The 18,639-nt window shown below is 40.5% G+C and overlaps 1 long non-coding RNA gene across 2 annotated transcripts in view; it reads left to right on the plus strand.

Annotated features, from left to right (window-relative positions):
- Positions 1–404: 404 nt before the first annotated feature.
- The window catches only part of LOC138153784 (uncharacterized), a 49,045-nt gene continuing 30,810 nt past the window's right edge, over positions 405–18,639 (plus strand). The window contains exon 1 of one of the 2 annotated variants that reach the window (XR_011166452.1): positions 405–668. This is a non-coding gene — a long non-coding RNA (uncharacterized lncRNA). The remainder of the gene's footprint in view (positions 669–18,639) is intronic. The other variant, XR_011166451.1, reaches the window with a different exon arrangement.

The raw sequence follows: 18,639 nt of genomic DNA on the forward strand, positions 1-18,639 counted from the left end.
TAATGGACACACAGATGCTCACATTTGAGCCTAAGAAGTCAAGTCCCCTTCATGGGTAATCTGTTGACCCAGATATGGATGATCTCTGTGACTTAGAATACCAGCCTGGGTGGGACTCTGGCTAGGGAAGAAGCTGTGGGTTTATCCTCTATAACTTGGTTCCCCTCCTTTGTGATATATGGATTTTTTTTAAGCAGCTCTCACCATTCAGTTGGCATCAATTACTGCTATCTATTTCTTTCCACTCACTGCCACCTGTAATTCAGCTCCCAGTATTATGGTCCTCCCCAATGCCACCTTTTTGTAGTGGTGTTGGGGAGGACCTCTCTCATGCCACTCTGTCTTTCATAGTCTTTGTAGCTCTTGCATTCCTTTTTGTGGGTTAGCTCTGTTGCTGACTTCTACAGATGGTGGGGCTTAACTTCCCAAGGGGACTCATTCTCTAGATTTTGGCCCACATGGAACAACCACTTCAGAGGTCTTCTCTATCAATCATGTTTTCAACCTCAGTACCAGAGTGCTTCCATTCCTCCTAAAGTATTCATTTGTACAGCTGGATTCCACAGACTCTGTCCTTTCATGACAAAGAACTCTCAGGGAACTGTGGAAGCACTCCCTTCTTGCGTAGTTCAAAAGAGTCTCTATCTTCAATTGCATCCAGGATTATGGTGAGTCAGTATCATTTATCTCCCTTTTCTCTCAGGACCTAAGGGTTGCATGTCTTGCTTGCATTAGCATCAACCTCTACCCTCTCAGAGTTCAGGGGAGAGGCCCTGTTCCCTCTGCATTCTCTCCTCCTCCCCACCCACCAAGCTGTATTCCAATTACCCAAAGAGTGAAAGATCACCAAAGGGGAGGAATAGGGCCAACTGTTTCTGGCCAGATGCACCAGGGAAGAAATGTATCTTATGGCTCTAATTTTGGTCTCTAATTTTGAAATTGTGAACCACTATCATATAAAAGCATTGAATATGTTCCTCAAATGTGCATGATTATTAATTATTACTTTATCTATTTCTTTATAAATTATATACATATTATACAGTATTGATATATTATGTACATTATAAAACACAAAATAAAAATTAAAAATATGAAATAAGCCACATTTTAAGTTATAATTTTATTTGCTAACAGTATAATTTTTTTTGCTCTGACTACAAATTGTATGAATAATAATATTTTAATTAACATGCTTCATTTAAAAAATCTTGCTTATATTCTGGGAGGAAGGGTTTATTTATTATTTATTATATAAATTATTATTATATAATAAATTTTTATATAAATAATAATTGCTGTTGCTCAGTTGTGTCCAACTCGACTTGACCCCATGAACTTTGTCTTTGGAGTTTTCTTGGCAAAGATACTAGAATGGTTTGCCATTTCTTTCTCCAGTATGTCCCCCTGTTATGAGTGAGAAACTGAGGCAAACAGTATTAAGTGACTTGCCCAGGGTCACACAGCTAGTAAGTATCTGAGGCTGGATTTGAACTCTGATCTTTCTGACTCCAGTCTTGGTGCTCTATGCATTGCATAATTGTTGAGTTGTTTAAATTGTGTCTGAATCTTCATGACCCCATTTGAGGTTCTTCTGGTGAAGACAGTGGAGTGGTTTGTCATTTCCTTCTCCATCTCATTTTACAGATGAGGAAACTGAGGCAAGCAGGGTTAAGTGACTTGCCCAGAGTCACACAGCAAGTAAGTGTCTGAGGCCAGATTTGAACTCAGGAAGATGAGTTTTCCTGCCTCCAGGCCCAGCACTCTATGCACTATGGTGTCACCTAGCTGCCCTATGCCTAATAATTACTTGTCAGTCATTAATTATTCAGCCATTTTGGTCAATGGCTATTACATAACAGATTACTTTTTTTTTTTAAAGCAATTGGGGTGAAGTAACTTGCTCAAGGTTACACGGCCAGGTGTTTCTGGGTGGGTGCTAAGTATCTGAGCCCAGGATTCAATCTCCAGGTCATCCCGACACTGGAGCCAGTGCTCTTACTCGCTGAGCCACCTGGCCGCTCAACAGATTACTTTTTTAAAGATGTTTTCTAAAAAATGAATGATAAAGAATACAGCAATCAAATAACAAATTATACCATTCAGTGAACAAAACTACTGTTTCTCCGTCGCTATTCACTGCACTCAATGCAAAAACAGTGTATTTTCTCTGATTTTAGCCTCACAGAAATGTTTTAGAATAAAACCCTTCCTCCTTTCTTTAAGTGATTTCACTTAATGAGGCAACTTGTTGATCTACAGTGTAAAGAGTACAGGACTTGGAGTTCAGAAAACCTGAGTTCTAATCCTGCCTCAAACATGTAGTAGCTGTGTGACCCTGGGCAAGTCACTTAATCTTTTTCAGCCTCAGTTTCCTCTTGTGTAAAATGGGTATTATAATAATAGCACCTACATTGCAAGGTCATTGTGAGGATCAAAGGAGATAACATAGACAACGTACTTGGCAAACCTTAACGTGCCATATAAATGCTATCTGTTATTATTAATGGACAGCATCATGCTTTAATTTCCTATTCTTTTATTTTTAATATTTTGGTTGTGTTTCTGTATAAATTTGAGGAAACCCAAGAAGACCTGTTTACTTGGACCAGAGCTTGAGACAGGTAGGTGGACTGGACAGTTCAGGAAAGAGAGTAATGTGTAAAGTGGGTGGAAATGCAGGTTGGGCTCAGGTTGTGAGGGACTTTCCAGCTCAGATAAAGCACTTTATATTTCTACTAGAGTATTGACTCTAATTAATTAACTCCCTATTAAGGGAGCCATAGAAGATTAATGAGTAGGGAGGTGACAAGGTCAGACCTACACATTAGGAAAAATCACTTTGGCAACTGTGGAGCGGGGATTGCCCAGGGGAGAGGGTTGGGGCAGAGAGACTGATGGGGAGGCTCTTGCAAAAGTCTGGGGATGAAGTGAGGGGGGTCTAGAGAGTGGCTGTGTGAGTAGAAAGCAGGGGTCAGAGGTGACAAGATTCATCAGCTGGCTGGATGTGTAGCATCAATTCTGAGAGTTAGGAATCGGGGACGACACAAAGATTTTGCACCTGGATTACTGAAAGGATCATGATGCGCAACCAACAGAAGAAAGTTTTGAGGGTAGGATTGGGATGAAAGATGATTTAATGAGAGGTGGTGTAGTACAGATTGCAAGCCAGTCATTCCTGCTCATCTTGTGCAACCTGCTCTGTCCTATCAAAAATGAAAAGGCTACTGACCAGCTACTGTCCCAAATCATAAAACCAACCAAGAGGTACCTGCCGTGGTCAGGAGGTGACCTGGAAGCAAGGTATCAAGGGAGAGGGAGACTTTTCCAGTGGTGCCCTGGTCATGGCTAGGTTGCCCTGAGGCAAAGGAGAAAGCAGAACCTAGTCTATAATACCAGAGATTGTGGAAAGAGGGGAAGAGGAAGAGTATTGGGTGATAAAGGGTGAAAGGAGTGGTGGGGTTGTGCTGGAGACAAGCCTTGCTGTTGCATAGCATGAAAAGGGTGGGATCCAACACATCTTTTCCTCTCCAAATTATGCATCATCACCATTTCCCAGGTATCCTCCCATAGCCTCATGGGAATACTTTCATTCTGCTTTGTAGAGTATTGTTCTAGACCCTGTTCTGTTGTTGTTGAGTCGTTTTTCAGTTGTGTCTAATTCCTCGTGATCCCATTTGGGGTTTCCTTGGCACAGATACTGGAGGGGTTGCCATTTCCTTCTCCAGCTCATTTTTTTATAGATGAGGAACTGAGGCTAACACGGTTAAGTGACTTGCCCAGGGTCACACAGCTAGTAGGTGTCTGAGGCCAGATTTGAACTCACAAAGATGAGTCTTCCTAACTCTGCGTCCAGTACTCTATGTACTGCAGCACCACCTACCTGCCCCAGGCTCTATTTTTTTTTTTTATGTTCTTCCAGCTGTGTAACCTTGGGCAAGTTACTTAACCCCAATTACTTTTAAATTATATATCTATTCTTCCACAAAGAGTATGGCAAAATGGAGAGAGAGCTGACCTTGAATCAAGAAGAGCTAGGTTCAACTCCGCACCACCAATCACAGTTCCAGTCCCATCCCACCCTCCACTAAAGTCATACCCTGATGTTTCATTATGATGTGGAGGTGATCCTGGGTTTATGAGGGTGCTGAGAGTGGCACAAAAGCCTTGGAAGGGCCTACCAAGACAAATAAGCTTTTAAATTTTATTATGTCATAGAAATGCTTATTTTATCCCATAAATTAAAAGTAAAATAAATATTCAAAAAAAGATAAGTAAGTTCAGAATATGGACCCAACAATGGAATAAATGTGTCTGTCCTCTGGTGGCAAGGCTAGCCAAATGTGGAGAGATATCAACCGACAGTTTGACTGCTGGGTGATGATTTTTCGTCTATTTACTTACTTGCTTGTTCATTTATTGACCTAAGCAGCCCATAGAAATGGGAGCTATAATCTACGATGGCAGAGGAGCCATCTACATTGATGAGCCTCCAGATAGTTAAAGTGTAAGAATGTCTAAATATACTTGTGGTGCTAAATAATGAAGTGCATTTTCAGGATTTTACAATATTAGCTTTCACCATAGTGCCTCTTTGAGATACAATGTTTATTTCTGCACAAGAAGAGGAAGTCCCAGAACCTCAATAACTTCAACAGAAATTTAGCCTCCTGTGTCTTGGCTTTTGGTACAGAACTCTCCATGAAGAAACTCCATCTTCTACTGCAGATAAACAACTAGTCTTTGAGATTTGCCTGAGACAGGAAAAGGTTAAGTGACTTGTCCAGGGTCACACAGACTGTATGTATTGGAGGTAAGGCTTGAACCCAAATCTTGATTATAAGGCCAGCCCTGTATCCATTATGTCACACTGCCTCCTCATGTCATTATTACCTGAAAAGAATAAACTATAAATATATTGCTGAGAATCTGAGGGTTATTTGTGTGTGTCCACATTAAAACTCCTCACACACCAGCTCCAAGCCTATTCCAGATAATACTGTTAGGAACTGAAAAGATGAGATAAATGTTGAGGGTGGGTCAGGCTGATTATTCTTGTCGTCATCTCATGGACAAAGATGTAAATGATTTATTAGAAGTTTGAAAACAAAGAATTGAACACATTTTTCCTGTTGAGCTAGTATTGGTTTTTGTCCAAATGAGGTCATTCAATTGATGGATCCAGCTTCCCAATCAGGAGGCCAGTGAATAAAGGCATCCTTAGAATTGTTGCCTTTTCCCTTCAAATGGAAAAAGCAAGCTTCCTGTCCTAGCATTCCAGACTCTTCCATTGTTCTATTTACTTTGGCCACAATTTTTTTTTCTCATTTCCCATTCACTGCCATTTTTCTTCTATGTTCTGCCAATCCTAGGGTATGGGTGGGTTATAAAGGGGGGAAAACCAGGGATAGCTCCCTTCCCACCAGCCCTTTTTCACTTATCTACTTTGACAGTCAGAGGGTAAAGAGGAAAGAGAGGGAAGAAAGGAGGTGAAAAAAAGGGAGGAAAGGGCTAAATTGTACTTTTTACTTTTATTTTTTGGTTTGGACCCATGTTTAATTTATGTAGGGAATCCATGGTGTGGAAAATTCTTCCATGGATTTCTTTCTTCATTCAGATTTTCCAATGTACTTTTCACCATCCTCACTACTTCCCACCTTTGTACTGAAGGCACTGAGGACCAAAGTATGCAATAATTCCATTTGGAAGGTCTTTCTAACTTTTTTTCTAGACTTTTTCCATTTCTTCCTCCTCTGAAATAGATGTTGGCATATTACTGACAATTATTTTAATAGTGATCTTTTGAAAATGCTTGTCACAAGCACAAGATTTACAAAAGTCCCCATTCCACGATTTGCTTCTTCACGGAGAACTTTTGAATCATTTTTCCCATTTAACTGCCAACTACTTTGACTGATTTTGTGAATAGCAAGACTTAAAATGCTAAGATTTAGTTCCTCCAGTAGCATTTACACTCTTTGGGCATCAGACAAGGATCTCACATTTAGAAGGTCAATATTTAAGACGTTGTGGATGGTCTGAAGTGATTATTAGTTCCCTTTGCCTGCCTTAGCATCATATCACCATTCCTGCAGGAGGAAAAAGCAACTGCCCAGGACTGAGGACCATTTGGGGGCTGTGTGATGGAGTAGAAAAAGCACTAGATTGGGAGTCAGGGAGATCTGAGCTCCTCCATGAACAGTTGTGTGACCCTGAAACTTCACCTTCTGAACCTCAATATTCCCATCTGTAAAATAGAGAGAATAATACTTGTACTATGTGACTGACAGGGCTGTTGTGGGGAAAATATTTTGTAAACCTTGGAGCACTACAAAAATATGAGTTTTTTGTTTTTGTTTTTTTTTGCTTTTTGAAGGGCAATTGGGGTTAAGTGACTTGCCCAAGGTCACACAGCTGGTTTTTGTGTTAAGTGTCTTGTCTGAAGCCGGATTTGAACTCAGGTCCTCCTGACTCCAGGGCCAGTGCTCTATTCACTGTGCCACCTAGCCACCCCAAAAATATAAATTCTTATCCAACCCCAGAATGATGAAGATGGGAATATATAGGAGAGAAACATCAGAGAGTCTTTTTTACTCTTTGGCCAATAAGGGGATTACTTTATTATCTTGAAAGTGTGCAAGTCCTTCAGCACTGGCCAAAAGTAAGCAGGGCAGTTCTGCAACGTTTTCTGGTCCCTGTTACACACAAAAAAAAGGTTTAAAATATTTTTATTTTATTTTTTGGAGGGGAGAGGCAAGGTAATTGGGGTTAAGTAACTTGCCCAAGGTCACACAGCTAGTAAGTGTGTCAAGTGTCTGAGATCAGATTTGAACTCAGGTCCTCCTGACTCCAGGACTAGTGCCACCTAGCTGCCCCAAAATGTTTTTAACATAAGAAATGTCTCCAGGAAATGTTTATCTGACCATCTGACCTGCTATTGACTCCAAGGGAGTACCTGTTCCCTCTCAGCTAATGGAACATTTGCTTTGGCCCCACACATGCAGTGAACCAAGTTTACCACCTAGAAGTCTAACACTCTTCTCACACTCTTTGGTTCTCTATACCCGGACCCTGGTAATGGCAAATTGTGCTATCTTTTGTCTCAACTCTCACCTAGCCCTCAGGCATTGAATGAGCATGGCCTCGGACAAACTGAGATCTAGGAGGACCTTATTATCCCTAACACAGGCAGAGCAGGTCTGCAATGCTTCATGGCCTCTGATACACACATAAAATGCAAGTGTTTATCCACATTCTTCACTTCTGAGCACAGAGAGCAATGACCTGCCCACAATCATAGACTTTTGAAATTGAAGAGACTTTAAAATTCATCTAGTCCAAATTTGTCATTTGGTGAAGAAACTCAGACAGGCAAATCACTTGCCTATGGTCAAGGAGCTCATTAGTGGCAGAACCCAGAACCCAGGGGTCCTGACTCCCAGTCTAGAACTTCTCCCTCTACACGCTGCTCCTCACCTGACATTCTTTTACTTCGTAGTTCCTACGTTCTCTTCTTTCCAAGAGGTCAGATTTAAAATAATTTCAGAAATGAGAAAAGATTGAGATGAAAACATCATAGATTTAGAACTGGAATGGACCTCAGAGGCTGATCAAGTCCAACTCCCTCTTTTTTTTTTTTTTGCTTTTTTGGAGGGGAGAAGGTAAGGCAATTGGGATTAAGTGACTTGCTTAAGGTCACACGGCTAGTTGTGTGTGTGTGTGTGTATGTGTGTGTATTAATTGTCTGAGACCAGATTTGAACTCAGGTCCTCCTGACTCTAGGGTCTGTGCTCTATTTACTGAGCCACCTAGCCACCCCCTCCTCCAACTCCCTCATTTTAAAGACGAAGAAACTGAGAGTGTGAATCACTTACCCACATCACACAGGTAGTAACTAGCATAGGTAGAATTTGAACCCGGGTCTTCCAACTCTAAATCCAGCATTCTTTCCACAGCATCATGCTATGTCTCTTTAATGAGGATGTCACAAAAATGACATTGCTATATTTATATGGAAGCACTTTTGGGGAACCAAGAAAAGGGGAGACTTTTACATCTCTAAAGTGTGGTAGCATAGATTGAGAAGAAAGGGAGTGTCTGGATTCTTTTCACCTACTGATGCCCTATGATATCATCCTTTTAAAGAGATCTAGGATACTGGTAGAATCTGTACTGGAGGAGCAAACAGGAAAGATCTGTCTTTGAAAAGAACATTTCCACCAAGATTGATGATCATGTACTCACCGTTACCATTTCTGGCTGAACAACCTGACCACTGACTCCTCCCTTTGAGCCTTCTTCCTTCCCATTTGTAGTCCTGGGGGATTTACCCTAAAAGGCAGGCAGTCCATCTGTTACCCATCATCCTTATTACATGAACCAACCTAGTGTCTCACCGCTGGATAAACTGCATCCCCTTAGTCTACCACCACTGACCTCCAGTATCTCTTTTCCTTTGTTGTGTGATCACACAGAAAGTTGCTGCATATTGTCCTTCCCATTGTTGGCCAACATTCTGAGGTGGGGGTCATTATAAACAAGATGGTGGAGGTGAGCATATCTACCCTTGCCTTCCCAGGCACATCAGTACTAAACTCCAATCTCATTAATACAGGTAAAGGGCACATGCAGCTTTATATTGCTAGTTAACTTTTTGTGTGTTCTTTTGTCCTTTCAACTAGATTACAAACTCCCTAGTGACAGAGTCCATAACACCTTATACAATTTTATAAAACCAGAAGTTATTGAACTAAGGTTCATAAACTTGTTTTAAAAAGTGTTTTGATAATTATATTTCAATAAAATTGGTATCCTTAGTAATTCTATGCATTTTATTTTATGCATTTAAATGCATCCTTCTGAGAAGGGGTTTTTAACCTTAACCAGAGTACCACTGGGATCCATGACTCAGAAAAGTGAAGAACTCCTGCTGCATCCCCTTGGATACATTTTTGATTGAATTATTTTTCTTTGTCAGATACCGTGTTATCAGAATTCTTTGAAAATGATTGTGGTTTCTATATTACAATACCTTTTATATCAAAAATGTGCTCCCCAAAAGTATACAGAAATCACATTTATATAGACTGCATCTTACTTCATATGTACTCATGAGAACCCAGACTCAAAATTAAGAATCATGTTTTAAAATTGTTTTTACATGCAACTGGGAAGTAAGATATACAGGCAATGGGGTATAGAAATCTATCTAGTCCTACAGGAAAGTAGAAGGGAATGGGATAAGAGAAGGGGCAGTGATAGAAGAAGGGCAGATTGGGGGAAGGATAATCAGGATGCATGCCGTCTTGGGGTGGCAGAAGGGGAGAGATAGGGAGAAACTTTGGAACTCAAAATCCTGTGAAAGTAAGTGCTGACAACTAAAAATAAATTAATTTAAAACTTAAAAAAATAAAATAATCATGTTTTGAAATGAATAATCAGCCCAATTTTTTTTCTTTTTCAGTTTCTTTACTTTTTTTTTCTTAAAGGCTCACCTATTTTAGAAGAGATCTTAGAGGATGTCTAGTCTATCCCCTCTTATTTTAGAGGAAATTGAGGCACAGAGAGGCTAAGTGACTGTAATGGGAATGTAAATTTTAAAGATCTTCCCTGCCCCTAGGCTAAAGTGCACCTGGGGTGGGAGGCTTGTTTTTCAGTAGATACTTTTTGATTGGCCAGTGGGTCAATAAGGTTGTTACATTCTCTGAGCCAGGAGAAGGCTATATAAGCTCTGATGTGAGGCTTTGTTTTGGGGCTCACTTTGAGAAGTGTTCTGTGATTTGATCTGGATTCTGGGAAGCCATTGTTGGGAGCCCCCCCTCGGCTTTGAAAAACCCAGATGTTGATTTGGTATGGATGTAATGGTTGGACAGTTTGAAAATCTGTCTCCTTGATCTGTTTCTGTCTTAATAATTCTGTCTGTATATTCTGAAGTTCGGGGTGCTGACCTTTTTCCCCTGAACTAGGTAAATGATACATATCTGACTGATTAAAGTAAGCTTGTTAACCCATTTTGAGTTGCTTTCCTCTATCAAAGCAGATCCAAGAACCTGTGTTAGCAGCCACCCTGGGGATGCTGGGGTGCTTGCTGCTACAGTAACTCTCCCAAGATCACCCAATCAGTGAGCTGAAATTTAATCTAAATCTAAATTCTTTCTTTTCTAAATTAAAAAGTGTATATTAATTTGAACAAAGTCATAAACAAATAGGCAGCTATGTGGCACCATAGCACAGAACGCAAGGCCTGAAGTCAAGAAGACTCCTCTTTCTAAGTTCAAATCTGGCCTCAGACACTTACTAGCTGTGTGATCCTCGACAAGGCACTTAGCCCTGTACCCCTCGTTTCCTCTTCTGCAAAATGAGCTGGAGAAGGAAATTACAAACCACTCCCGTATCTTTGCCAAGAAAACCCAAATAGAGTCACCAAGAGTCAGACACAAATGAAAAACAAGTAAATAACAACATAATCAAATTTCCTGGTTTGTTTGTGTGATTGGAACTTCTTTTAATTTCCTTCTATATATTTTTAAAAGTTTTATTCAGCTCTTCTTTTTTTTTTTCTTTTTGGAGGGCAATTGGGGTTAAGTAACTTGCCCAAGGTCACACAGCTAGTTTTCTTCTCTTTTTTTGCCTCTCTATCACTACTTACTAATGCACTTCCTTCCCTAACCCACCTCCACACACACGCAAAAATAGAAGCCCTCCCTTATAATAAAAAAAAATCATCCCCATCTTCCCCCTAGTAGCCTTCCCACTCTGGAGATACCTCTGCTCTGAGGCCTCCTCTCCTGACTGGAGGGTTCTCAGTCTGGAACACCTTTTCATGGCATGGTCCCAGACACCTTCACTACAGTCCTGACTCAACTTTCTATTTGGTCTTCTTTGCCTCCTCACCAGCCTCCTTGCACTGATGCTGGTATCCTTTGCTCTCGCCATGATTGCTGCTTTCTAGATTCTCTTTAGATGTTGTCTTCCCCCATTAGAAAATAAGCTGATTGAAGGGGGAGAGGGACTATTTTGTTTGCTTTTATTAGTATCTCCAACAGTAAGCACTTAATAAATGCTCTATCTATCTATCTATCTATCTATCTATTTTTTTTGCTTTTTTTTTTGGAGGGCAATTGAGGTTAAGTGACTTGCCCAAAGTCACATGGCTAGTAAGTGTGTCAAGTGTCTGAGGCCTCATTTGAACTCAGGTCCTCCTGACTCCAGGGCTAGTGCTTTATTCAATATACCACCTAGCCGTCCCAGTGCTCTATCTATTTAAAGCAAAGCACACCAACCAGTTGGCCATGTCTGAAAACGAGTGTCACATTTTGTACCTCATTACATCCCCTTCCTACCAAGAGGTGGGAAGTGTGCTTTGTCATCTCAATCTTCTGAAGTCTTGATCGGTCATTCCACTGAACAGAGTTCTCAAGGCTTTTCAGGTTGTTGTCCCTTTGCATTGCTGTGATCACTGTGTAACTTGCTCTCCTGGCTATGCTCATTTCATCCTGCATCAATTCATACAAGTCTTCTCAGGTTTCTCTACTTCTTTAATATCTGTCATTTTGTGGTGCAATAGTATTGCATTGCATTCATGTGCCATAATATTAAACCATACCCCAGTAAATGGTCACCCACTTCTTTAATACAGTCCTTTAATCTGGGACTTTGCCCACTGTACCATCTTGCATTCCTTTTGAGTCAGGAGGAAATTGTCCATCCCCACCTAAGGGCAGAGGAAGACATTCCTTTTCTAGCTACACAAGGACCTTAAAGGGACCAGTTGGACCTCCCTAGATCCTCCAGTTCAAATTTGCATCCCAAGGCCCAGACCTCTGGAACAGGAAAAGGACACCATCTGTGGGAAAGCATTACGCCATAGTATGGGGTACACTGCCAGACATCAGGATGGCATAACTGAGATTTAAACACTACTGATTAAACTCCATCTCTCCCCTACAGAGACCTACTTAGTGACATACTAGAAAATATAATAGATCAGAGGAAGTAAATTTCTAGTGGTATCCTATTTACCTCACCAGAAGACCTGGATACTGCTGGTTAAAGCCTGGATTCCTTTTTTCCTCCCTTTGGCTCCTAACACTTTGTATCTGCAACAGGATTAGGGCAGAATATATAAATTTGGATGATTCCTGGATAATCATAACACGGGTTGGGCTGAGGCTTCTTTTCAAGCATGGAGCTCGCCTCCATGATTTATGCAGCCCTGGGTTAAAGCCAGAGAAGGCTTGGTTGTTTTACTGCTACAAACAGCTGTAACCTGTCAGAGTGCACCTCTACAATTGGACATAGGTCCCCTCGGTAGAGCCAAAGCATCATTAGGAAATGTTGCGCTACAGAAATATTTGGCACAAACTCAGATGTTTGAAGTCAAGCCAGCTTGTGATAAAAGGTAGAGAAACTGCAAATGGTATAGAAATGGCTGGACATCTGAGAAGACAACAGGCATGGGGTTAGATTTTCAAAGAGCATATTTTAAACCCTATGATGAGCCAGGAAACTGAGCAATTTTCCAAAGTTCACTGGAGGTTCCTGGTCTGACTGACAATAGGAGTTTTATATTCCACAGCGACATACTGTGCCTCCCCATCCCCCCAAGAACCCTCTAGATAACAACTCACCAGTTTGCTGACAAATTTGACAGATCTAAGAAAAAATAACTGTAGAATATACCAAAGTACCATGTAAACATTAATTAATAACAACTAAAACAGACACATTTCTGAGAAGTGTTGGCACATCCCAAACACTTCCCATGGGGTAAGTGGGACTTATATGGAGCTATTTAGGGGGGATGGCCAATTTGCATATTCTCTGCTGTTGATAGAATGACTCGGAATGTGTGTCATTTCCTTACCTTCTCCCTTTCTTCCTGTCTCTCACATTTTTTCAGAGTTAACAGTTTTAATGGGTTAAAAAAAAAAGTTCTTTCTCCTGCATGCTTCTGTCCTCCTTTCTCTCAACCTCTCAATCCTTCCTAACTGGAGGCTGCTTCTCCTTCCATTCAACTTTAAAAAGTGCCAAATCTTGAGAAAAAAAATTCTGCCCCATTTAGTCTTTACCTAGCTCAGGGGTGGAGAGCCAATGACCTCAAGGTCACGTGCCCTTCTAGGTCCTTAGGTGTGGCCTTTTGCCTGAGTCCAAGTGTTACAGAAAAAATCCTTTTATTAAGGGGATTTGTTCTGTGAAGTTTAGATTCAGTCAGAGGATTGCATTTGAGTACCTAGAAGACCACATGTGGCCTTGAGGCCACAGGTTCCCCACCTAGTTGATCAAAGTTCTTAAATGATGCTGTTCCCAGCTTTCCCAGTGGTTGGTGGTATTCTACATAAACAATGTAAGGGGGGGGGGCTGGCTCCCAAAGAAGTTCTTCCCTCCTCTCCCAATAAAAACTATTCCATTGTTGATCTTTGGAAGAGAATTTGACCAAGAATGATGGGTCATAGGAACCCAAATTTTTTCCACTCATGAATCTGAAGTCAGATTCATGATATTTAAATATTCAGCATATTTAATGTGTTTAAAATCACAAATCCAGGTATACTGAAAAGAAACTAAATTGCACACTCCACAAAACCAAGAACAGTCTGATTTTTAATCCTATCTCTTCTAGCTCCTAGCAAAGTACTTTATATATGAGAAGCCTTAAATAAAAAGGGGTTCGTCATTGGATTCTTTTAAACCAAGCTCCCCTACTGCATTTAAAATGTGGTTCCATTTACAAGTCTCTGTATGCACATCTATTAAAAAACAACAACAGGGTACACCTGCAATTCCTATGTATTTGTGGGAGACCTCAGAGAATTCGTTCAGCATGTGTGGGATAATTTCGTGTGTGCGCCTATTGATGGGCGTCCCTCCGCTATAGAAATCAGAGAAGCAACAACAGCTGCTTATGATATCATAGATGGTCATTTTCATGGGAAATTGCTTTGAATCTGAATGCTTGCCTCATAGAAAACCACTAAGCCAACCTTGGAAATAATTATATCTTATATTGCTAGATTTCAACAGCCTTTTCACACTTATCATGGAAATGTAATGCTAGAAGAAACCTCAGAGATTACCTCGTCGTACTCCTGTCCAGATATAAAAAACATGGTTCAGGTCATGCGAAGTCATGCAATTAGTTGCTGTCAGAACGGAAGCTAGAACCCAGGTTTCTGACTCTCAGTTTTGTGCTCTTCATTATAAACAAGAGGTTAAATTTAGGAATCTCTTTAAAAAGAAAGACTTAAGTTATATAGAGATGATATAGTGAACCAAATACTGGACTTTGAGTTAAACACAACTGGATTCAGATTTGACTGCTAGGTGACAACATAGCACATAGAGTGCTGGGCTTTGAGTTGGGAAGACTCATCTTCCTGAGTTCAAATCTGACCTCAGACACTTTTTAGCTGTGTGACCCTGGGCAAGTCACTTAACTCTGTTTGCCTTAGTTTCCTGATCTGTAAAATTAGCTGGAGAAAAAAAAAATGGCAAACCACTCTAGTATCTTTGCCAAGAAAGCCCCAAATGGGGTCATGAAGAGTCAGACATGACTGAAACAACACAAAGATAACATATCCCGCCTTTGTCATATAATAGCTGTACATTCCTGGCCAAGTGATGTGACTTCTCTGACCTTCAGTTTCCTCATCTGCAAAACAAGGGGGTGAGAAGTCCCTTCTGGCTCTAAATATATGATTCTATGAAAACCGGTACGACGAAGGAAGTAGCTTTGGAAAATAACCCACCTTTTTAGTTTAAATATATACGAAATGAAGTTGAATGTTTGAATACCAGACCCCAAGCATTGTAGAATCTGACATCTGAAAAGGGTTTCAAGAACCATCTAGTCCAACCTAGATAGTTAATGACAGCAAGCAGAGAGGACAAGGGGGAAGTGAGAGGGTTTTTTTTTTTTCATTTTAATTTTTATTTTACCCTTCAGGAAATAGAGCTATTACTCCCCCTCAACAAGAGTTGTGGTTGGGGATAGAGTAGAGGCCTTTATTGTCATTGTTGAGTTGTTTCAGTCATGTCCAACTCTTTGTTGACCCTATTTGGGGTTTTCTTGGCAGAGATACAGGAGTGGTTTGCCATTTCCTTCTCCAGCTCATTTTACAGTAGAGAAACTGAGACAGAGTTAAGTGACTTGCCCAGGGTCACGCAGCTAGTAAGTATCTGAGACCAGATTAGAACTCAGGAATTACCCCTCTTTAAAAACATAGGAAAATCCATTCCTTATCAGCACAAACTGAAACACACTGGGGAGGAACTCCTTTTGGTTTCTTCTTTTTTTTTTTTTTTTTTTTTTTTTTTTTTTTTTTTTGCCTTTTTATTTATTTAAATTTTTTTTTTTTTTGGAGGGCAATTGGGGTTAAGTAACTTGCCCGAGGTTACATGGCTAGTTTTGTGTGTATGTGTGTGTGTGTGTGTGTGGGTTCTAAGTGTCTGAGGCCGGAACCAAACTCCGGTCCTCCTGACTCCAGGGACGGTGCTTTACTCACCTAGTCACCCCCTTTGCTTTTTATTTTTGGAGGGGGAAAGGCAGGGCCGTTGGGATTAAGTGACTTGCCCAAGATCACATGGCTAGTAAGTGTTAAGTGTCTGAGGCTGGATTTGAACTCAGGTCCTCCTGGCTCCAGAGCCAGTGCTCTATTTTCTGCACCACCTAGCTGCCCCTTGGTTTCTTAATAGAGATAACATTTAAACCAAAACAATCATCCCCTCTAGCTCAACTAATCAGAGAAGTCACTGAGTCAACTTCCAGCCTACATAAGAAAAGCCTCAGTTGGTGTCATGGGTTGGGAATTTGGGGACATGGGAGTGAGCTAGTATGCCACTATCGAGTTTGTCCATGGTATAGGAAGGATTTCTAGCACAAACTTAGTTCTCCATTAGACCTCTCTAGGGGGCTATATTTAAATTATTATCAATACCCTGATTCCCTTATTTTTGTTACATATATTTCAACATTTCAAACACCTGTGGTTTGGTCAGTGTGTGCTCCTTCCAGCTCTAAATCTTATGAAAACTTTGGCTTCATATTTAACTTTTTAAAATTTTACCCTGCTGATTTTGACCCTCCAACCATTAATTACTTGACCTTCTGCCCTTGTCCCACTGTAACCTGTATAGCAGGGCCATTTAATTTCCTCCCATAAGGTTAACAGCACTCCCAACTCTGAGATCCACTCTTGGATTAGGAATTATTTTGAGTCTTGGACCAGTTGCTTAGTGATCCAGTCAAAGTTTTGTTACTGACCTTTTATCTGGTTCCAGTAACTAGACTGTTGGTCTTATTCCCTTTGACCAAGCCTTTGCCTTGTACCTTATTTCTAAGAAATGAGACCATGTCTTCTCCCTATTACTGACATCCTCTATTGACCACCTTCCCAGAATCCTAGTCTTTATTATCAAGTCTCTGTTTCCTACCGTCAGATCTTTCACGAGTTAACTCTTTACCTGCCAAGAATTCTGCTTCAGAGCAGGTTCCAACCTTGCCTCTTGAGTCATTGGCTTTCAGATATTGTCTGCCTTGATTTTCTGTACTTACATTCCCCCTAAGAACTCTACAAATAAACTACCATGCCCCTATGGGTGTGTCTGACTGTCATGTCCTGACTATTTCTGATATGAACTGTCCTAGTTTTAGATCAAGGTATGTCTCTGACATCATTATTTCAATTTGTTGAGGAATCCACGAACCTCTATTCTATCATCTAATATATTAGCTATCCCACCCAGTACTGCATCTTCTGTACATCTGAAAATTGTGCTTTCTATGTCTTCATCCAAATCACTGATAAAAAGGTTGAACAGAACCAGGCCAAAGACTAAGGCCCAATATGCCACCAGAGATCTCCCTTCAGGTTGGCATGAATGCATTAATCAGCACTGTTTGGGGTGAAACTGGTCAATAAATTCCCCAAATATCTAACAGCTAGCCCACATTTTTCCACTTTGTCCATAAAGACTTTGTGAGACACCAGATCAAATGTCTTGCTGAATCAATTTAGATTACGCCTGCTGTATTCCGCCACTTCATTAGTGTAATATCTCTATCAAAAATGGAAAGAAGGTTAGTTTGTTACCAAGACTTCTTCTTGGTAAAGGCATGTTGGCTCCCACTGATCATCACTTTCTAAGATAAGTGCTCAAAACCATCCATTTAATAATCCAATCTAGGATTCTCCCAGTGTAATGGGAATGCAAATTTGGAAGATCTTCCCTTCCCCTAGGCTAAAGTGCACCTGGAGACTGGGGTGGGAGGCTTGTTTTTCAGTAGATACTTTTTGATTGGTCAGTGGGTCAATAAGGTTGTTACATTCTCTGAGCCAGGAGAAGGCTATATAAGCCCTGATGTGTAGCTTTGTTTTGGGACTCACTTTGAGAAGTGTTCTGTGATTTGATCTGAATTCTGGGAAGCCGTTGTTGAGAGTCCTCCGGCTTTGAAAAACCCAGATGTGGAAACCCAGATGTTGACTGGGTATGGTTGGACAGTTTGGAAATCTGTCTACTTGATGTTTCTGTCTTGATAATTCTGCCTGTATGCTTGGAAGTTCGGGATGCTGACCATTTCCCCTGAACAAGGTAAACGATATATGTCTGACTGATTAAAATAAGCTTGTTAACCCATTTTGAGTTGCTTTCCTTTAACAAAGCAGATCCAAGAACCTGTGGTAGCAGCCATCCTGGGAACGCTGGGGTGCTTGCTGCTACACCCAGGAAGCAAGATAAAACTGACTAGTCTATCATTTGCATTAGCCAGGGCTTTTTTCCTTTTTTTTTTTTTTTTTGGAATTTGGAACAACATTCTTCGGTCTTTTGGCACCTCTACCGTGTCCCATGATTCCTCAGAGATTCTTATGAATGATTCTGTAAGGTCTTCGCAGGAAGTAATTTGTCTGCAACTGGAATGTGAACATAATATAAGTTCTTTCAGTCTTCTTACTTACTTCTTACTTAGACTTCCATTCCACTTTCACTGGATTTATACTCATCTCTCCAGCTTTAAGGTACTTCTCCCTAATAGAGAAATTGGAAGTAATATGAGTTGATAAATAGTGCTTTCTCTCTGGCTTCCATTGACATCAAACCATTTCTCTGGAGCAAGGAGACTATCTTTATCTTCCTCTTTTTCTTTCTGTAAACTGTTTCAATTCCCTCTTTTTTGGTCATTAGTATTTTCTGTGAACCTTCACTCATTCTGACCTTTAGTACTGTTAAAGGATATTTCTGCATGCTTATTCCATTCTTTTCTATTTCTCATTGGTTATGTACCCCTTCTTCCATCATTTGCATGTGTTCTTTGAAAAGATGAATTCATCACACAGTTTCCTGTGAAGCCACGAGGATTTTTAAAACGAATTTCTCTTCTTATTCATTGGGATCAACAGTGATGATATGAGAGTTTTCCAAAACCTTCCCACTCTTCTTTTTTCCTATTTAATTTCTTTTTTTAAACTGTATTTACTTTTTAATTTACAACACTCAGTTCCACAATCCCTTGATTTCCAAATTTTCTCCCCCTCCCTTGCCTCCCACCTCCTCCCCGTTGGAGGCATGCAATCCGATATAGGGTCTACAAATACCTTCACATTAAACATTAGTCAAATTGTAAAGAAGAATTATAAACAATGG

This window comes from Petaurus breviceps, unplaced genomic scaffold, assembly GCF_028583685.1.
Source record: "Petaurus breviceps papuanus isolate PSGF00001 unplaced genomic scaffold, PetGlider_PUasm1.0 151, whole genome shotgun sequence".
Classification (NCBI taxonomy): Eukaryota; Metazoa; Chordata; class Mammalia; order Diprotodontia; family Petauridae; genus Petaurus; species Petaurus breviceps.